This window comes from Chiloscyllium punctatum, chromosome 11, assembly GCF_047496795.1.
Source record: "Chiloscyllium punctatum isolate Juve2018m chromosome 11, sChiPun1.3, whole genome shotgun sequence".
Classification (NCBI taxonomy): Eukaryota; Metazoa; Chordata; class Chondrichthyes; order Orectolobiformes; family Hemiscylliidae; genus Chiloscyllium; species Chiloscyllium punctatum.
In genome coordinates, this window is record NC_092749.1 from 72,051,472 (window position 1) to 72,074,848 (window position 23,377).

Sequence of the window (23,377 nt, forward strand, 5' to 3'; positions counted from 1 at the left end):
GAACCTCGGGGTGGAGAGGTAAATGGGAGGGGTGTGGGGCTGGTGGGAAGGTAGCTGAAAGTGCGATAGGTGGATGGAGGTGGGGGTAATGGTTCGAGTCTGTTTGAGGATGCGGCTGAGGAGCTTCAGGGCAGAGGAGATGATCTGGGGGTTGCAGTGAGAATAGGGACAATATATCTCAATTGATGACGGGTGGGCAGTAGACACTGCCTGTATTATCTGTTATTTAGTTGATTTCAAACACGATTGTGGAAGAGAATTGCCCCCTTCTTATATCTGTTTCACAATTTTCATTTTTACCATTTAACCCCTAGCCTGCCAGATATGGCATTGTACTAAGGCAACTGCAAAGTATCTGTTCAGCAATAAATTAGCTGCTTCCTTATTTCCCAACAAAGCTGGTTTTGACTTGCAAATTTAAAATTAATAGGATTTCTTCTGTTAGACTTTTTCAAGATGACAATCCAATGGTTTCTTCGAATGAAAATGAAAGAGGCTACAATAACAAAAGTGATCACAACTCCTTATGAAGGAAAACTGTCTTACATGTTCCTTCATGGAAGTGGTCTACATGTTCACCTGAAAGATAAACATCTTATCCAAAATCGTAAAAGATGGTCACAGGTTGTTATGTTTTGTGTTCTTGATGCATCAGAAAAGCAGATTGAAGTGCCTCAAAGAACCAGTTTTACTGCATTGTGACATTTGTAAATTATGTACATTAGCTTATGTATAGCCAAGTTCCACAAAACAGCAATGACAGGAATAACAAAATAGTTGGATATCTTCTGTACATCTGCAAAATCTTTTCCACCCATCTTTAGTAGGCAGATGGTTTAATGTGTCATCTGTAAGTCAGCACATCTGGCAATGCACCACTAACCCAAACTCCCATTACACTGGAATACCATCTAATGATTGCATTAACAAGATGACATTTTCACTTGATGTGTTTTAATTTATTTGTGTTCCGTTTTGCTTTATTGTCAGAAGTGAGCAGATTTTGTGCCACTGTTTTCCAAGACCTACTTGTGCTGATCTCAAGAGGGATGAATGCAATGAGGAAAGCTGCTGGGACTGAAATCTGTGTGCCAGCTTGAATGTCTCTTAAGTCAGAGGAAATTAGAACATTTTCTTCCTTTACCAGAGACATTGTGGAATGGCAGCATTTTAATCTGCCTCATGATACTTTCAAAATTGAATAGATGATTAAGACTCCACTATGCATTGTAGCCAACAGTGGCCATGCAAGCTCATTTAGAAACTGGCAAAACTCAGATTGTGTTACTTATTGATTAATACTCCTTTTAAAGGTGGCAATGTTGGAAATATTTCTGTAGGTGATGTTGGGCATTGAATCATTGCACCTACATAACAATCAAACCCAGGTGCCTGATTTTTTTTCAGAAAAATGCTTTTTCTTCCCAGTGAACCTGCCGGCTGAAAAGGAAAATGAGAAAGAGAACAAGAAAACAGCAGGGAGTTGGTGTGTAGGATGAGAAACAAAATAATGAATGGGGAGTTTGGGTAAGTCCTATATCTGCAATGGTAATTTCACTTTTATGCTTAGCGTTTGTCAGTCCCCATCTGTGGAGGGTAGTTTCAGAGCTTCAAAGATTTACACTTATACCTCCATTTTAACTGATGTATGTTTTATTGAGGTGATGTATATATCTGGGATGGAAACTATACAGAAAGCACTTGATTTTGATTACTTACAGTGTGGAAACAGGCCCTTCGGCCCAACAAGTCCACACCGACCTGCCGAAACGTAATCCACCCAGACCCATTCACCTACATTTACCCCTTCATCTACCCCTACGGGCAATTTAGCATGGCCAATTCACCTAACATGCATACTTTTGGATTGTGGGAGGAAACCGGAGCACGCGGAGGAAACCCATGCAGACACGGGGAGAATGTGCAAACTCCACACAGAGGCGGGAATTCCGCCTGAGGCAGGAATTGAACCCGTATCTCTGGCGCTGTGAGGCAGCAGTGCTAACCACTATGCCACCATGCCACCCATGCTACCGTGTGGCCCACTTATAGCCCAAAAATTGCATTCAGAGATCTGAGATAAACTTCAGAAACATTTGGAGGTGAGAAAGGTTTTTCAATAAGCTCGTGAAATATGAAAACAATCTGAATATCACTCCAATCAATGTCCAATATGAATTAAAAAGTTGTTTAGGTCTGGAGCACAATTATGATCACTGGCATGATTTCTCTCTGATCTCTAAAGCAACAAGGAAAGGCCAAGCATATTCATCAGCCCCCATCTCCAGCATTTAAACCTGTCCATCCACGAGTGACATCTTGTTTCATTTGTGCACTGGCAATAAATTGCAACAGGATAGAAGGCAAAAGACTTTTAGATGTGTTTATATTGCGTAATTCAAACCCGAGATATCCCCAAGTAATTTACAGAAAACAAAATAGTTGTGATGTGCAACCACTGTTTTATTTTATGAAGCATGGCAGCCAGTTGGCACAATGCGAAACTCACCAATACGATAAAGATCGAATAGCTTTACTTTGATATTGATTCAAGGATAGAGAACCATAGAAGAGTGTCATTTCTTTCTCAAAACTATGGCATGGAACCTTGTTACATTCAGCTGAGAAGACAAACAGGGCTTTGATTTAATGTCTCATCTGCAGTCTCCCTCAGTATTGTATTGGAATGTTCGCCTTGGTCTTTGTTCTCAAGTCTAAATAGAGCTTGAATTCTGAATCTTCTGGGTCTGAGACAAATGTGGTACATTTTTGCATATTTATGGAGTGAATATAAATTTTATTTATACAGCCAAAGCTTATATCATGAAAGAAATAACATTTCAAAAAGCATTTAATCTATTTATGCTTAGCCCTGAGCATTCAGTGACCCATCTGACTAGATATTTATTGCCCTAAAGTTGTTAAACCTGTATTTGTGTCTTCTAAAGCTACACTCTCATTTCAAGTTATTGCTTATGTTACAGAGCGGAGGTTGATCCTGCCTCTGTGAGCTAAAAGCCAAAACACCCAAAAGGAGCATCTCTCCACTTAATTTGTTATAAAATAGAAGTAGTTAAATGAAATGAAATCCTTTCACTCACTCTACAATCAACAAAAACAATTTATTTACCTAACAGTGAACAACTTAACAGAACTATTAACAAACTGACCAATTCCCCTCTAACTGCTAACTATTCCCAAATAGAACAAAATCCTAATGGTATGCTATTTCAATAAAATATAAGTCCCACATGTATAACAAAACAATAGAATTTAGTCTCAAAATTACAGCTGGGATAAGACTTCTGGAATGTTCCTCCTCCTCTCCACTGACCTTCCACCAGGAACACCTTTCTCTGTCAAATTCTTGGGTCAAGAATATTAATTAAGAGTGCCATAGTACATTTTTATATGGTGCTTAATCAGAGAGCTTAAAGATTTGTGAGGGCCAGACATTTACTCTTCAGATACAAGTTCGCTCTCACATCAATTTTCAAAAACCCTCTTCGTATATTCCCTTGATGACTTGTCAATTTTCTTATGATTGTTTTGACTACCTGGAGCCAATCAGATTTAAATGTAATTGGGTTTTGATATCAAGGGCCTGGTTTAAATTAATTGGCTAATATTCAAGCTGTTTGCCTTAATATCAAAACAAGCCTAGGTTGCTAACCACACAGCCAATTAGAGTCATACAGTAATACAACATGGAGACAGGCTCTTCGGCTCAAACTGGTCCATGCTGACCATGGTTCCCACTCAGCTAGTTTCAATTGCCCGCATTTGGTCCATATCCCTCTAAATTCTTCTCATCCATGTACCTGTCCAAATGTCTTTTAAATGTTGCTATTGAACCTGCCTCAACCACAGTCTCTCACAGCCCATTCCATATACACATCACTCTCTGTGTGTAGAAGTTGCCTCTCAGGCCCTTCTTAAATCTTTCCCCTTTCACCTTAAATCCATGCCCTCCAGTTTTCAATTTCCCATCCCTGGGAAAAAGACTATATGCATTCATCCTATCTATGCCCCTCATGATTTTATATACTTCAATAAGGCCACCCCTCATTCTCCCATGTTCCATGGAATCAAGTCGTAACCTGGCCAAACTCTCCCTGTAACTCAGGCCTACTAGTCCAGGCAACATCCTCGTAAACCGTCTTTGCACTCTTTCCAGTTTAGCTATGTCTTTCCTATAACAGGGTGACCAAAACTATACACAATACTCCAGTGCGGCCTCATCAAAGACTTATACAACTGTAACATTATGTCCCAACTCCTATACTCAATTACTTTGACCAATGAAGGCAGGATACTAAATGCATTCTTTACCACTCTGTCTAGCTGTGATGCTGCTTTCAAAGAACTATGTACTTGTGCTCCTAGATGCCTCCGTTCCCCAATACTCCTCAAGACCTTACCATTTGCTGAATAAATCCTCCCTTGGTTTGACTTTCTAAAGTGCAACACTTCACACTTATCTGTCTTGAACTGCATTTGCCAATCCTCAGTCCACTTCCCCATTTGATCAGGATCCCTCTGTAATTTTTGATAACCTTCCTTGCTATCTTAATTTTGTATCATCCACAAACATACTAATCAGGCCTTGTACATTCACATCCAGATCATTTCGGTAAATACTAAATAACAAAGGCCTCAGCATCGATCCCTGTGGCATACCACAACTCACAGGCCTCTAGTCAAAGAAACAACCTTCAATTGATACATGTGTTTCAATTTCAGAACTGTCTATGCAGCTACAGCTGCTTGCAGACATTATTGTTTGTGAGTCACTGTGCATTTCCAAGTTGCTTTAGCACTGAGCAATAGTGTAGTTGAAAAAAAAGCACAATTGTACATTTGGTGATTCACCTTGATTCTTGCAGATATCTTACAGATATCTTGAAGTGTTAACTAACCTGAATTTAGGTGCTGCTATTAATACAGCAAGAGAGAGCTTACGTTCCTCAGTCATATCTAATTTTAACCAGAAACTTTTGACATAGATTCAGATGTTTCTGTGCCCTCATGCCAATAAAAAGGTAGAATAACTTCACCATCACTAAATGTAAGCCACCAATCCAGTTCAAGCAAGTGGCAGAAGTGACACTGTCTTCCAATATCCAATGAATTCTAAATCATTACAACTCATTGCATCAACTGTTTATTTTCATTTCCATCTTGGACGTTTTGTATGGCTGAGGTAAAAAGCCACCAACAGATGTATTGTGACATAAAAGTTTTCCGTGCACTATCACACACCCCTCGCAAACGTCAATGCCTATGAACTGAAATTCCAGTCCAATATTCCTGCTAAGTCAAAAAACTGATCTTTGCATTCTTTGTAACTTTATATTTTACTTGTAAAATCAAAGAAAAACAAGACAATGTGTGGCACAGTCTTCCTGACTTACCTCATCATCTTCAATAGTTTTGTGCATTTTGCTCACGCAGTTCCTGTAAGATTGTATTACAACCTCTCATCATTTAACTTCAAAATGCATCACCTTGCACTTCTCTGCATTACATTTACTTTGCTTTTTGTCTGCTCTTTTCACCAGTCTACGTCCTCTTGAATTCTGTCTTTTTTTGTTAACTACATTTTCGAGTTCTGCAAACTTTGAAATTGACAGAACTAAGTCCTTCATCACATCAAAAGATTTACGGAGCACTGACATTTTAAGAACCTTTTAATTACAAACACACTCCTATGAGGATGAATAGTACAGATGATCGCAGAAAGTAAAATTACTTCTCATACCATGGAACAGATAATACTAATAATAAACCCGGCTCTCTTGGAAAAAGGAAGAGAAGGTAATGCCCAAAAGAAAATCCTAATGTAATTTGTTAAAGAACTCTCATTTGGTCTGTGTCCCTGTCATGTGTTTATTTAAAGTGATACTCTTAGAGTCAATCTTACTCTGATGAAATATTGCACATAAATCAATGGGAGTTCTGTTTGCTTGAATGTTTTATACATAAAATGGCAAGTATACAGTGGAAGATGATCCTAAAGGAGCTCTGTTTAAGAAACATTTTAAAGAAAACTCAATTATAGGATATGGATGGATATTGATCCATCTTCTTTATTGCACATTACGTGATTTGAAATTGATGGAAAGTATTGGGAGGTCTTAGTCTGTCAGTTTTCCACAGTGTGTGGCGTCATCTATCCTGTAGGTAAGAAAACAGTCCTGAATGCATTGGTTTCAATCTTTCCTCACTTGGCAGGATCGATATCTGTCTTGGGAATATCCTTCCTAAATACGTGACAAAAATTAACCATGGCCAGCAAAAGCAGGCTCAGCACTTGGCAAGCTCACTCACAAACTTTGGAAAGAGCACAGAGCTTGTCACAGAACAAAGATCAAAGTCTCCCTGGAATTGATTCATATATCACTTCATTATTGGAGCAAAACATGGCATCACAAAGTAGCTAGAAACATTTCAGCTACCCTCTCTCTGAGATATATTTGCAACATCTTAAATCTGAATCTGTTCTGGAACCAAAATGTTAACTCTGTTCTCTGCTTACAAGGGCTCAGCATTGCTGGGTCAGTCAAGTGGTTTGTATGAAAGATTCCTGGATACTCTCCCTTCAGTTGAGCAGTAACCCACATCACAGGATATGCCTAACTTAGATATAAAGACAATCTGAGACCCAATCTCTATTTGCAAGTTGGATCCCAATACATGGAATAAAAATTAACCTTAGACAGACCCAAATGGAGAAATCACTATCACCTAGTGATTTTGACTCTGAGAAGGACACAGTTAAGTTATTTCATGATATATAAGCCTGTGCAAAGCCAATGCCCTCATCCATAAGTTCACCTCTATTGTTCCATTTGGTCTGTAAACTGATCTTTATGCTTTGCTGAGCATTCAACAGTTGAAACGATGGAAGAGTTCCACACTCACCATTCCATTTTACAGTCTCTAGATCATATGCAAATAATGAAAACGCAAATGAGTAGTTGACCCGTACAAACCAGGAAAATCCAAGGTTCACGGGACAATCTGTGTTAACTTTATTGACTACCAAACCTAGTTGGATACATTCGACCATGTGCAGCCAGTTAGGGCCTTCTCTTTGTATCTTCCTCTGTCTTCTTTTCTTCTTTTGGATTCTGTTTCACAGGTCATTGACAGATAAAGGTACCTTTTTAAGAGAGCTATTCTGTGGGCAGTCTGCAAATGTTGGTGCTTGGCAGTTCTCCTCAAACAGTTCAATTTTGTTTTGGTTTTACACCCCAAAGCATCAGATTATTTCATTGGTTTTTATATTGTCAAAATACCAAATTCAAATTTGATTGAAGTTTAGTATCTTGGGGCATAATTTAAACTGTGTGGCTGAATTTGCATTTGTTTTTGTCTCATAGCAACCCAGGTATTGCTAGCTGCTGGATTAAATGTTACATTGTAAATTTTCCAGAACTCTGTGTGCTTGTTAAGTTCTTCAATTTCTTAAAGGTATAGTACCTCTCTACACCTTCATAACACCTCCCCCCCCCCAAAGAAAAGAACCACCATAATGAAAAGATGACTTCATTTTTTTCTATTCTTTAAACACATTAGCATAGTCAATCTATCTTTAATCTAAGTCACCATAACGTCTTCCTATATATTATGTATATGTATACACTGGATAAATGCAAATCTCATCTAAACTTTATCAGTTAAAATCCACGATAACGCATCTGTGATTATATTCTTATGACTGGCAACATGTACGATTTTTAAATTAAACATCTGTAACATAAGACTCTAATGAAGTAGTCTCATATTCTTGTCTTTAAATCATTCTAAGAAGGTAAGCAGATTGTGATCCATGTACACAATCATCTCCGACACATTGTTCGTGACATAAATATTATAATGTTGTAAGGCCAATACCAAACTCAACAGTACTTTTTCAATCGTGGAGTATTTCTTCTCGTGGTTGTTAAGTTTCTTTGAAAAGTAACCAATTGACAATTCAATCCCATCCTCACCTTCCTGTAGCAATACACCTCTAACTCCTATGTCACTGGCATCAATGGCAACTTTAAAAGGTTTTGAGAAGTTTGGTGTAGCTAAAACTGGTTTGGTGGTTAATATTGCTTTGAAATGGTTGAATGCCTCCAGGCATTGTTCTGTCCAGTGAAACTGTGTTTTTCTTCAGCAAATCGGTTAACGGTGCCACTACATAGCTGAAGTTTGGAACAAACTTCTGATAGAATCTGCTGAGTCCTAAGAATCAAAGCACTTCTTTCTTTGAGGTTGGTTGTGGGAATACCTCAGTGGCCTTCGTCTTTGCATTCTGTGGGGTCAACCTTCCATGACCAATGTTATGTCCCAAGAACGTCACCTCTGCTTTTGTGAATTCAGTTTTATTTAAGTTTATCACCGGTTTTGCTTCTCGCAGCCATTCAAAGAGCTCTGCCAACTGCACCATGTGATCTTTCCAGGACTTACTAAAGAACACTAAAATCATCCAAATAGTTTGCACAGTTTGTTAATCCAGCCACAACTCTGTTCATGAATCTTTGGAATGTGGCAGGTGCATTCTTCATTCCAAAGGGCATCACTTTAAATTGATATAACCCATTTGGGGTTACAAATGCAGAAATTTCTTTCGCTGTGTCTGATAAAGGTACCTGCCAGTACCCACGCATTAAGTCCAACTTGGTGATGTAAGTGGCTTGTCCGACTTTCTCAATACAGTCCTCCAATCTAGGAATTGGATATGAGTCTGATTTTGTAACATCGTTGACCTTCCAATACTCCACACAGAATCATTGAGTCCTATCCAGTTTGTGAACTAGGACGATTGGAGAACTCCTCTCTCTCTGGCTTGGTTTGACAATATCCTCATCGAACATGGCCTCCACCTCCTTCTGGACCTGTCTGGCTTTGAAAGGATTAAGCCGATAGGGATGTTGTTTTATCAGAGGAGTAATCCCCACGTCTACTTCATGTACAATAGCATTTGTCGTCCCCATCTGATTCTTATATATGTCCTTATACTGCAGTAACAAACCTTTCAACTGCTCCTGAGACCGATAGCTTACTAATCTATCCCAGTCCTCAAGAACCTCTTCATTTTGTAATCCAATTTGAGGCACATTGAAATCCACATCATATGGATTTGATTCCTCGCTCTGAGGGGCAGTAACTAACACCTGTAACTCCAGTTCTTTGTCTCTAGTATAATATAGTTTCAACATGTTCACATGACATACCTGATACCTTTTTCTGTGTATCTGGCATCTTTTCTAAATAGTTCACCTGACTCAACCTTTTCTCAATTTGATAGGGACCACTAAACCTGGCTTTGAAGAGATCTCCTATCACTGGTAACTGTACTATCATGTTATCCTCTCGGGAAAGTGTCCAAGTCTCAGAGCTTTTATCTGTCACCTGCTTCATTCTACACTGTGCCCTCTTTAAGGTGCTGTTTAGCTACTCACCTACTCGATTTAGTCTCTCCCTCACCTCCGATACATAATCGAAGTGTGAGATCTCCGACTGTGGTCCTGTCAATTTTTTTATAATTACTTTCAAAGGGCCTCTCACTTCGAATATTAACTCTAAGGGAGTGAACTAAGTAGATTCATTTGGGGCATCCCTAATGGCAAACAATATGAATGGGATACTTTTATCCCAATCATTTGGGTAATCCTGACATTGCACTCTCAACATGGTCTTCAAGGACTGGTGCCACCTTTCTAAAGCTCCCTGGGATTCAGGATGATATGCACTGGATTTAAAGTGCTGTATGCTGAAGCTATACATAACCTCCTTAAACAGCCTAGCAGTAAAATTTGACCCTTGATCCAACTGAATCTCTCTGAGTAGCTCATACTGTGTGAGAAAGCTACTAACACCTCTACCACCTTTATTGCCTTGATACTCTGTAATGGAATTGCCTCCGTAAATCTGGTAGACATATCCATTATGGTTAACAAGTACTGGTTCCTATTTTTAGTTCTTGGGAGGGGACCTACACAAACAATTCTAACCTGTGTGAAAGGTTCTTCAAATGTGGGAGTTGGCAACAAAGCTGCTGGTTTTATTACTGCCTGTGGCTTACCTACCATTTGGCATGAATGACACATACAGCAAAAGTTAACCAATCCTTGTGTGCATTCCAGGCCAATAGAAATGTTTTTGTACCTTAGCCTGAGTCTTTCGTACTCCTAGGTGACCTCCTGCAGGTAGCTCATGTGCTACCTGTAACACCTCCTGTCTGTATGCTACTGGCAACACAATCTGGTGCACTTCGGCCCATTCCTCCTCTGCACTAACTAGCCATGGTCTGCATTTCCACCTTAGGATTCTATCTTTCAGATAGTAAACCTCCAAAATATAATCTGCCTCCTTTTCAGAGTACTTATCCACATATATATAACTTTTATTGTCTTGTCTTGCTGTTGCAAGTCCCTCAGCCTTTTAGGACTAAACACTTCTGTCTGACCCTCTGCCTGTTCAGGTTTATCCTGCACCATTATGTCAAACAAGGTATCAGCTAACCGAACCACAACTCCTTCATCTTTCTCTTTACCTTTCGCTTTGTGCTGTGACTTATGATAGTGGTATCTGGTTACTACACAGTGTGGGAAAATCTCAGGATTTCTATTTTAACTCCTCAGTTTCTTGATCTTCCTTGGGCTTCTCCACAGCAGGGGATGTCACTCCACCAAATCATTCCCAAGAATAAACTGAATTCCTGGAACTGATACTCTGTCAATCACTCCCGTTGTCATTTCCCCAGTCTTAAGTTGGCACTCCAACCTGATCTTACATAGGGGAATGTTAAGTTTCTGTCTATCTATCCCACAAATTACCACACTCATAGGTAGCAGATCAGAAAGAGTGCATAGGCACTCATCTCTTACTATCAGCGACTGGTTAGGTCCTCTATCTCTCAAAATTATGACTTCTTGTCCTTCTCCCCTGTTCTTTCTGAGTAAACTTTACTCACGCAGGTGAATTCTTTGTAGAGATCAGGTACTAACTCCATACACAGCCCCTGCTGAAGCTGTTCAGTCAACTGCAGCTCCTCAGCTCTTCTTGGGGTCTCCTTTACTACCTTCACTAATGCCACTGGCTTAGCTTCTTCTCCCACAGTGTCTTTCTTGAACGATCAGCACTGTGACTTTATGTGTCCCACTTTACCACAGTGGAAACCATTCACCTCCTTTCCACCCTCTTGGGCTTCTTTTTTATCCTGGGGTAAGTTCTTACCGGTGCTCACTACTCTTGGTTTTGTAGTGTAGGGTCCCCTTCTCCCAACTTCTATCCCTCACAGGATGAAATTCTAGCCAGAAGCTTGACTTATGCACCAACATGTATTCATCTGCTAATTCTGCTTCCCTTCTCACGTTCTGAACTTTCTGTTCCTCCATATGAATTCTTACCATCTCTGGAAGTGAATTTTTAAACTCCTCCAGCAGAATAGTCTCTCTTAGAGCCACAAGGGTCTTATCTATTTTCAAAGCACACACTCATCTATCAAAATGATTATGTTTAATTCTTTTGAATGCAACAGAAGTCTGACCTGGTTCCTTCTTTATGTTTCTAAACTGCTGTCTATATGCTTCTGTTACCAATTCATAAGCACTTAAAATAGCCTGTTTAACCTCTTCTTAATCTCTTGACATCACACCTGACAGTGCAGCAAACACCTCACTAACTGCCAACCAGTTTAGTCTGAACTAGCATTACCCATAAATCCTCAGACCACTCCATTTGCCTAGACAATTTTTCAAATGAAATAAAGAAGGCTTCAACATCTTTCTCATCACAATGTGGCGGAGTTTTGATAAATTTGTATATATCACTACCTTCTCTTTTAATCTCCATCCTTTAACTTAACTTTGCTGATTAATTCACAACTACTCATGTTCAAATTCTCTCTCTTTTTGCTCAGTTGAGAACTTTCTCTCTCTGTCCCTCTCTCTGTCCCTCTCTCTCTTCCTTCTCCCTCTCTTTGCTCAGCTAAGAACCTTCTCTCTCTCTCTTTTCTTTCTCTCTCTCTCTGTTGATCTTCTAACTCCATTTTCCTCAATTGTAATTTCAGTTTTTCTACCTCTATTGGACTTGTCTGTTTCTCTGACGCATCTAATTATTTGAGACTTTTGTCCTTGGTTAAACTTATTTGCTAATTCTAAAAGTATGAACTTTTTTCTTTCCTTCTAAACTTTCTTGGCAAATTTGAGAATCATTTTCAAATCCCAGAACCTCTTCAGCAATTTTAAGAGCCATTTCTCTCACTTTTACTTTAATCAACGACAAGTCACCGAAATTAAACAAATTGTCTCACCCATGTGTTATTTAAAGATCTAGGACACTAACCTACAAGTATTTACATCTACTGAGATTTTTCGTAGCCCACCCTCAAATCTATTCAAATCTGTCTAAAACTGTTCAAATCCCGGACAAAAGCCCCCAAATCTGTGATGACACGGGGTAAGCACCCTTCCTAATTTAAAGCAGCAACACAGAAAAGATTTATTCCGTGCTGTAATCTGTGAACATTCGAGAAGCAAAGACTCATCCAAAGGTCACTATTTAAAGCAAAGGTTAACAACTTTATTCTTTAAGTCCAAAAAAGAATGTTAAAACCAACAGCTATTTACATCTCCTTTATCTTAAACCTATCTTTTATCTCCCACTCGACAATACTAGTCTGATAAATTTTGAAGGTATTAGGCAAGAACTTTCAAAAGCTGACTGAGAGCAGACATTCGCAGGTAAAGAAACGGCTTGAAAATGGGAAGCCTTCAGAAATGAGATAACGAGAGTCCAGAGAAAGTATATTCCTGTCAGGGTGAAAGGGAAGGCTGGTAGGTATAGACAATGCTGGATGACTAAAGAAACTGAAGGTTTGGTTAAGTAAAAGAAGGAAGCATATGTCAGGTATAGTCAGGATAGATCGAATGAATCCTTAGAGTATAAAGGCAGTAGGAGTATACTTAAGAGAGAAACCAGGAGGTCAAAAAAGGGACATAAGATAACTTTGGCGAATAGAGTTAAGGAGAATACAAAAGGTTTCTACAAATGCATTAAGGACAAAAGGGAAACCAGGGAGAGAATAGGACCCCTCAAAGAACAGCAAGGTGGCCTTTGTGTGGAGCCGCAGGAGATGGAGGAGATACTAAACGAGTATTTTGCATCAGTATTTACTGTGGGAAAGGACATGGAAGATAGAGAATGTAGGAAAATAGATGGTGACATCTTGAAAAATGCCCATATTACAGAGGAGGAAGTGCTGGACGTCTTGAAACGCATAAAAGTGGATAAATCCTCAGGACCTGATCAGGTGTACCCTCGAACTTTGTGGGAAGCTAGGAAAGTGACTGCTGGACCCCTTGCTGAGATATTTGTATCAAGGATAGTCACAGGTGATGTGTCAGAAGACTGGAGGTTGGCTAACAATGGTACCACTGTTTAATAAAGGTGCTAAGGATAAACCAGGGAACTATAGACCAATGAGCCTGGCATTGGTGGTGGGCAAGTAGTTGGAGAGAATCCTGAGGGACAGAATGCATATGTATTTGGAAAGGCAAAGACTGATTAGGGATAGTTAACATGGCTTTGTCGTGGGAAATCATGTCTCATAAACTTGATTGAGTTTTTTGAAGAAGTTACAAAGAGGATTGATAAGGGCAGAACAGTAGGTGTGATCTATATGGACTTCAGTAAGGCATTCAACAAGGTTCCCCATGGGAGACTGATTAGCAAGGTTAGATCTCATGGAATACAGGGAGAACTAGCCATTTGGATACAGAACTAGCTCAAAGGTAGAAGACAGAGGGTGGTGGTGGAGGGTTGTTTCTCAGACTGGAGGCCTGTGACCAGTGGAGTGCCACAAGGATTGGTGCTGGGTCCTCTACTTTTTGTCATTTGCATAAATGATTTGGATGTGAGCTAATGAGGTATAGTTCGTAAGTTTGCTGATGACACCAAAATTGGAGGTGTAGTGGACAGTGAAGAAAGTTACTTCAGATTACAAAGGATCTTGAACAGCAGGGAAATTATGATGCGGTGAGGCACGACTTAGAATGTGTGGCTTGGAAAAGTAGGCTTCAAGGCAAGGGCGCACTTGATATGTGGAGCTTGTTCAAGGAGCAACTATTGAGTGTCCTTGATAAGTATGTACCTGTCAGGCAGGGAGGAAAGGGTCTTGTGAGGGAGCCGTGGTTTAATAAGGAATTGGAATCCCTTGTTAAAGGGAAGAGGGCGGCCTATGTAAAGATGAAGTGAGAAGGTTCAATTGGGGCGATTCAGAGTTATAAGGTAGCCAGGAAGGATCTGAAGAGAGAGCTAAGAGCAGCAAGGAGGGGACACGAAAAGACCTTAGTTGGTAGGATTATGGAAAACCGAAAGGCTTTCTCTTGGTATGTCAGGAATAAAAGAATGACTAGGGTAGTAATAGGTCCAGTCAAGGATAGTAGTGGGAAGTTGCGTGTGGAGGCTGAAGAGATTGGGGAGTCACTGAATGAATACTTTTCATCAGTATTCACTCAGGAACAGGACATTGTTTCCGATGTGAATACTGAGTCACAATTAATTAGAATGGACGGCTTTGAGGTAAGTAGGGAAGAGGTGTTGGAAATTCTGGAAAGGGTGAAAATAGATAAGTCCCCTGGGCCTGATGGCATTTATCCTAGGATTCTCTGGGAAGCAAGGGAGGAGATTGCAGAGCCATTGGCCTTGATTTTTATGTCCTCGTTGTCTACAGGAATAGTGCCAGAAGGCTGGAGGGTAGCAAATGTGGTTCCCTTGTTCAAGAAGGGGAGTAGGGATAACCCGAGTAACTATAGGCCGGTGAGCCTCACTTCTGTTGTGGGCAAAGTCTTAGAGAGAATTGTAAGGGATAGGATTTATGAACATCTGGATAGGAATAATGTGATCAAGGATAGTCAGCATGGTTTTGTGAAGGGCAGATCATGCCTCACAGACCTTATTGAATTCTTTGAGAAGGTGACTAAGGAGGTGGACGAGGGTAAAGCGGTAGATGTGGTGTATATGGATTTTAGTAAGGTGTTTGATAAGGTTCCCCATGGTAGGCTACTGCAAAAAATACGGAGGTATGGCATTGACGGTGAGTTGGAGGTTTGGATTAGGAATTGGCTGGCTGGAAGAAGACAGAGGGTAGTAGTTGATGGTAAATGTTCATCTTGGAGTGCAGTTACTAGCGGTGTTCCGCAAGGATCTGTTTTGGGACCATTGCTGTTTGTCATTTTTATAAATGACCTGGAGGAGGGGCTAGAAGGTTGGGTGAGCAAGTTTGCCGATGATACGAAAGTCGGTGGAGTTGTTGACAGTGAGGAAGGATGTGTCAGGTTACAGCAGGATATAGATAAGCTGCAGAGCTGGGCAGAAAGGTGGCAAATGGAGTTCAATGTGGGTAAGTGTGAGGTGATTCACTTTGGTATGAGTAACAAAAAGACGGGGTACTGGGCTAATGGTCGGATACTTGGTAGTGTGGATGAGCAAAGGGATCTTGGTGTTCATGTACACAGATCTCTGAAAGTTGCCACCCAGGTAAATAGTGCGGTGAAGAAGGCATATGGCGTACTGGCTTTTATTGGTAGAGGAATTGAGTTCCGGAGTCCTGAGGTCATGTTGCAGTTGTATAAGACTCTGGTGCGGCCTTATCTGGAGTATTGTGTGCAGTTTTGGTCACCATACTATAGGAAGGATGTGGAGGCACTGGAACGGGTGCAGGACAGGTTTACCAGGATGTTGCCTGGTATGGTAGGAAGATCGTATGAGGAAAGGCTGAGGCACTGGGGGCTGTTTTCATTGGAGAAAAGAAGGTGTAGGGGTGACTTGATAGAGGTGTACAAAATGATTAGGGGTTTAGATAGGGTTGACCATGAGAACCTTTTTCCGCGTATGGAGTCAGCTATTACGAGGGTGCAAAGCTTTAAATTAAGGGGTGGTAGGTATAGGACAGATGTTAGGGGTAGAGTCTTTACTCAGTGAGTCGTGAGTTCATGGAATGCCCTGCCAGTAGCAGTGGTGGACTCTCCCTCTTTATGGGCATTTAAATGGGCATTGGATAGGCATATGGAGGATAGTGGGCTAGTGTAGGTTAGGTGGGCTTGGATTGGCGTAACATCGAGGGCCAAAGGGCCTGTACTGCGCGGTATTGTTCTATGGGCCAAAGGGCTGAGATGTGGCAAATGGAATTTAATTTAGATAAATATGAGGTGCTGCATTTTGGGAAATCAAATCTTAGCAGGACTTATACACTTAATGGTAAGGTCCTTAAGGGGGAGGGGGAGCAGCCTGAAGTCGTGGTCCATATTGGCACCAATGACATAGGTAGGAGGAGTGCTGAGGATGTTAGACAGGCTTTTAGGGAGCTAGGTTGGAAGCTCAGAGTTAGAACGAACAGAGTTGTTGTCTCTGGTTTGTTACCCGTGCCACGTGATAGAGAGTCGAGGAATAGGGAGAGAGAAGAGTTAAATACGTGGCTACAGGGATGGTGCAGGAGGGAGGGATTTCGGTACTTGGATAACTGGGGTTCTTTCTGGGGAAGGTGGGACCTCTATAAACAGGATGGTCTGCACCTGAACCTGAGGGGCACCAGTATCCTTGGGGGGAGGTTTGCTAGTGCTCTTGGGGGGGGTTTAAACTAACTCTGCAGGGGCATGGGAACCTAGACTGTAGCTTTAGGGTGCAGGACCTGGAGTGTAGGGAGGTTAGGAATATGGCATCAATCTTAAAGGAGGGTGCCTGTAAACAGAAGAGTGGTTTGAAGTGTGTATACTTTAATGCCAGAAGTATACGAAATAAGGTAGGTGAACTTGCAGTGTGGGTTGGTACCTGGGACTTCGATGTTGTGGCTATTACGGAGACATGGCTAGATCAGGGACAGGATTGGCTGTTGCAGGTTCCAGGGTTTAAATGTTTTAGTAGGGTCAGAGGTGGGGGTAAAAGAGGGGGTGGTGTGGCTTTGCTTGTCAAAGATAGTATTACAGCGGTGGAAAGGAAGATGGACGAAGATTTGCCATCTGAGGTAGTTTGGGTTGAGGTTAGGAATAGGAGAGGTGAGGTCACCCTGTTAGGAGTCTTTTACAGGCCTCCTAATAGTCCTAGAATCGTTGAAGAAAGGATTGTGAAGATGATTCAGGAGAAGAGTGACAGTAATAGGGTGATTGTTATGGGAGACTTTAACTTTCCTGATATTGATTGGGAAAGCTATAGCTCCAGTTCGTTAGATGGGTCAGTGTTTGTGCAATGTGTGCAGGAGAGTTTCCTGACACAATATGTAGATAAGCCAACAAGAGGTGAGGCCATACTGGATTTGGTTCTGGGTAACGAACCAGGCCAGGTATTAGAACTAGAGGTAGGTGAGCACTTTGGGGACAGTGACCACAATTCGGTGATTTTTACACTCGTGATGGAGAGGGATAAGTGTGTACTACAGGGCAAGAGTTATAGCTGGGGGCAGGGAAAGTATGATGCGTTGAGGCATGACTTAGGATGTGTGGATTGGAAAAGTAGATTCCAAGGCAAGAGCGTAATTGATATGTGGAACTTGTTCAAGGAGGAACTATTGAGTGTCCTTGATAAGTACGTACCTATCAGACAGGGAGGAAAGGGTCGTGTGAGGGAGCCGTGGTTTAATAAGGAATTGGAATCCCTTGTTAAATGGAAGAGGGTGGCCTTTGTAAAGATGAGGCGTGAAGGTTCAATAGGGGCGATTGAGAGTTATAAGGTAGCCCGGAAGGACCTGAAGAGAGAGCTAAGAGCAGCAAGGAGGGGACATGAGAGGTCCTTAGTTGGTAGGAATAGGGAAAACCCTAAGGCTTTCTATAGGTATGTTAGGAATAAAAGAATGACTAGGGTAGGAATAGGTCCAATCAAGGATAGTAATGGGAAGCTGCGTGTGGAGGCTGAAGAGATTGGGGAGGCACTGAATGAATACTTTTCGTCAGTATTCACTCAGGAACAGGACATTGTTGTCGATATGAATACTGAGGCACGAATAAGTAGAATGGATGGCTTTGAGCTATGTAGAGAAGAGGTGTTGGAAATTCTGGCAAGGGTGAAAATAGATAAGTCCCCTGGGCCTGATGGCATTTATCCTAGGATTCTCTGGGAAGCAAGGGAGGAGATTGCAGAGCCATTGGCCTTGATTTTTGTGTCCTCTTTGTCTACAGGCGTAGTGCCAGAGGACTGGAGGCTAGCAAACGTGGTTCCCTTGTTCAAGAAGGGGAGTAGGGATAATCCTAGTAACTATAGGCCAGTGAGTCTCACTTCTGTTGTGGGCAAAGTCTTAGAGAGAATTGTAAGGGATAGGATTTATGAACATCTGGATAGGAATAATGTGATCAAGGATAGTCAGCATGGTTTTGTGAAGGGCAGGTCGTGCCTCACAAACCTTATTGAATTCTTTGAGAAGGTGACTAAGGAGGTAGATGAGGGGAAAGCGGTAGATGTGGTATATATGGATTTTAGTAAGGCGTTTGATAAGGTCCCCCATGGTAGGCTACTGCAGAAAATACAGAGATATGGCATTGAGGGTGAGTTGGAGGTTTGGATTAGGAATTGGCTGGCTGGAAGAAAACAGAGGGTAGTAGTTGATGGCAAAGGTTCCATGTTTAAGCAATTTTTCCTTTAGTATTGCAATTTGCACACATTCACTTTTACATTCTTGCACACTGTCTTTTCTATAATCTGCCTTTTATATACATAAACCTGCACATGTCTGCCTTACAATGCACATGTAAGATTGTCAGTATGATTACTGACTAGAATAGACTTAGGAAATAATCATTTCTCCAATCGGTTCTCCCTTTGTGTGCAATTTATTTGAAGAATCCACGTGTAATATGTACCTGGTTTTTCAAACTGTTCACATCTAGGACAACCATTGAGTGTATCTGCAGTCTTACATCAGTCTGAGATTTTTTTTTTGTTTTCTTGGTGACAGCAATCAAAGTTAGGGCCAATATTAAGAACGCAAAGGAGGAAGGGTCAGGAGTCTTGTTTCTTGCATTTTATGCTAGGAATAATTAAATATGAAAGAGGCTAATAGAATTCAGACATTTACAGCAGTTTGAAAAGAATCATAAATATTTAGAGGAAGTCATTGAGCCCTACAGCAAGGAGACAGACCCTTTGGCCCCAAACTGGTCCATGACAACCAAAATGTCCACCAATGCCAACCTCATTGCCCTGCACTTCGCTCATACCCTTCTAAACCTTTTCTATCCATGTATTTGTCCAAATTATTTTTAAATGCTAATGTATCCACCTCAACCAATTCTGCTGGCGGCTAATTCCATATACATATTGCTCTCTATGTAAAAAAATAAGACTCCCAAGACTCCCACCCCCAAGACTCCTAAGCTCTAAAGAAAAATGTCCTAGCTTGTCCGACCCCTCCCTATAACTCAGATCGTTGAGCGCAAGCAACATTCTTGTAAATTTTTTGTGCACTATTTCCAGTTTAGTAACATCCTTCCTGTAGCAAGGTGACCAAAACTGAACACAATACTCTATATGCAGCCTCACCAATGCCCTGTCCAACTGCAACATAACTTCCCAACTTCTGTACTCAATGCCCTGATGAAGGCCATTGTGCCAAAAGCCTTCTTCATTGCCCTGTCTACCTGTGACTCCAATTTAAAAAAAACTGTGAACCTGAACTCCAAGGTCCCTCTGTTCCACTACACACCTGAAGGCCTTACCATTTACCATGAATCTCCTATATTGATTTGACTTTCCAAAATGCAAAACCTTGCACTTATCTATATTAAACTTCATTTGCCATTTCTCCGCCCATTTCCCTAGTTGATCAAGGTCCTGCAACAATTTCCGATAACCTTCCTCATTGTCCACAATACCCACTAATTTGGTATTGTAATGACCTGAGGTAAACTCACCTCCCACTAATTTGAAACAGCAACACAGAAAATATCTAGCCCATGCAGTAATCTGTGAAAATTCAAGAAGCAAAGATTTATCACAGAGGTCACTATTTAAAGTAAAAATTAGCAAATTTATTCTTTAAGTCCAACAGAGAACCAACAGCTATTTACAACTCTTTTCTCTTAAACCTATCTTTTACCTCCCATTCTACAATACTAGTCCGATAAATCCCCCAATTAAGATTTACCAAAAAATTCAAATTTCAAAACCAGCCAGTTAGGGCCTTCTCTTTGTATCTTCCTCTGTCTTCTTTTCTTCTTTTGGATTCTGTTTCACAGGTCATTGACAGATAAAGGTACCTTTTTAAGAGAGCTATTCTGTGGGCAGTCTGCAAATGTTGGTGCTTGGCAGTTCTCCTCAAACAGTTCAATTTTGTTTTGGTTTTACACCCCAAAGCATCAGATTATTTCATTGGTTTTTATATTGTCAAAATACCAAATTCAAATTTGATTGAAGTTTAGTATCTTGGGGCATAATTTAAACTGTGTGGCTGAATTTGCATTTGTTTTTGTCTCATAGCAACCCAGGTATTGCTAGCTGCTGGATTAAATGTTACATTGTAAATTTTCCAGAACTCTGTGTGCTTGTTAAGTTCTTCAATTTCTTAAAGGTATAGTACCTCTCTACACCTTCATAACACCTCCCCCCCCCCAAAGAAAAGAACCACCATAATGAAAAGATGACTTCATTTTTTTCTATTCTTTAAACACATTAGCATAGTCAATCTATCTTTAATCTAAGTCACCATAACGTCTTCCTATATATTATGTATATGTATACACTGGATAAATGCAAATCTCATCTAAACTTTATCAGTTAAAATCCACGATAACGCATCTGTGATTATATTCTTATGACTGGCAACATGTACGATTTTTAAATTAAACATCTGTAACATAAGACTCTAATGAAGTAGTCTCATATTCTTGTCTTTAAATCATTCTAAGAAGGTAAGCAGATTGTGATCCATGTACACAATCATCTCCGACACATTGTTCGTGACATAAATATTATAATGTTGTAAGGCCAATACCAAACTCAACAGTACTTTTTCAATCGTGGAGTATTTCTTCTCGTGGTTGTTAAGTTTCTTTGAAAAGTAACCAATTGACAATTCAATCCCATCCTCACCTTCCTGTAGCAATACACCTCTAACTCCTATGTCACTGGCATCAATGGCAACTTTAAAAGGTTTTGAGAAGTTTGGTGTAGCTAAAACTGGTTTGGTGGTTAATATTGCTTTGAAATGGTTGAATGCCTCCAGGCATTGTTCTGTCCAGTGAAACTGTGTTTTTCTTCAGCAAATCGGTTAACGGTGCCACTACATAGCTGAAGTTTGGAACAAACTTCTGATAGAATCTGCTGAGTCCTAAGAATCAAAGCACTTCTTTCTTTGAGGTTGGTTGTGGGAATACCTCAGTGGCCTTCGTCTTTGCATTCTGTGGGGTCAACCTTCCATGACCAATGTTATGTCCCAAGAACGTCACCTCTGCTTTTGTGAATTCAGTTTTATTTAAGTTTATCACCGGTTTTGCTTCTCGCAGCCATTCAAAGAGCTCTGCCAACTGCACCATGTGATCTTTCCAGGACTTACTAAAGAACACTAAAATCATCCAAATAGTTTGCACAGTTTGTTAATCCAGCCACAACTCTGTTCATGAATCTTTGGAATGTGGCAGGTGCATTCTTCATTCCAAAGGGCATCACTTTAAATTGATATAACCCATTTGGGGTTACAAATGCAGAAATTTCTTTCGCTGTGTCTGATAAAGGTACCTGCCAGTACCCACGCATTAAGTCCAACTTGGTGATGTAAGTGGCTTGTCCGACTTTCTCAATACAGTCCTCCAATCTAGGAATTGGATATGAGTCTGATTTTGTAACATCGTTGACCTTCCAATACTCCACACAGAATCATTGAGTCCTATCCAGTTTGTGAACTAGGACGATTGGAGAACTCCTCTCTCTCTGGCTTGGTTTGACAATATCCTCATCGAACATGGCCTCCACCTCCTTCTGGACCTGTCTGGCTTTGAAAGGATTAAGCCGATAGGGATGTTGTTTTATCAGAGGAGTAATCCCCACGTCTACTTCATGTACAATAGCATTTGTCGTCCCCATCTGATTCTTATATATGTCCTTATACTGCAGTAACAAACCTTTCAACTGCTCCTGAGACCGATAGCTTACTAATCTATCCCAGTCCTCAAGAACCTCTTCATTTTGTAATCCAATTTGAGGCACATTGAAATCCACATCATATGGATTTGATTCCTCGCTCTGAGGGGCAGTAACTAACACCTGTAACTCCAGTTCTTTGTCTCTAGTATAATATAGTTTCAACATGTTCACATGACATACCTGATACCTTTTTCTGTGTATCTGGCATCTTTTCTAAATAGTTCACCTGACTCAACCTTTTCTCAATTTGATAGGGACCACTAAACCTGGCTTTGAAGAGATCTCCTATCACTGGTAACTGTACTATCATGTTATCCTCTCGGGAAAGTGTCCAAGTCTCAGAGCTTTTATCTGTCACCTGCTTCATTCTACACTGTGCCCTCTTTAAGGTGCTGTTTAGCTACTCACCTACTCGATTTAGTCTCTCCCTCACCTCCGATACATAATCGAAGTGTGAGATCTCCGACTGTGGTCCTGTCAATTTTTTTATAATTACTTTCAAAGGGCCTCTCACTTCGAATATTAACTCTAAGGGAGTGAACTAAGTAGATTCATTTGGGGCATCCCTAATGGCAAACAATATGAATGGGATACTTTTATCCCAATCATTTGGGTAATCCTGACATTGCACTCTCAACATGGTCTTCAAGGACTGGTGCCACCTTTCTAAAGCTCCCTGGGATTCAGGATGATATGCACTGGATTTAAAGTGCTGTATGCTGAAGCTATACATAACCTCCTTAAACAGCCTAGCAGTAAAATTTGACCCTTGATCCAACTGAATCTCTCTGAGTAGCTCATACTGTGTGAGAAAGCTACTAACACCTCTACCACCTTTATTGCCTTGATACTCTGTAATGGAATTGCCTCCGTAAATCTGGTAGACATATCCATTATGGTTAACAAGTACTGGTTCCTATTTTTAGTTCTTGGGAGGGGACCTACACAAACAATTCTAACCTGTGTGAAAGGTTCTTCAAATGTGGGAGTTGGCAACAAAGCTGCTGGTTTTATTACTGCCTGTGGCTTACCTACCATTTGGCATGAATGACACATACAGCAAAAGTTAACCAATCCTTGTGTGCATTCCAGGCCAATAGAAATGTTTTTGTACCTTAGCCTGAGTCTTTCGTACTCCTAGGTGACCTCCTGCAGGTAGCTCATGTGCTACCTGTAACACCTCCTGTCTGTATGCTACTGGCAACACAATCTGGTGCACTTCGGCCCATTCCTCCTCTGCACTAACTAGCCATGG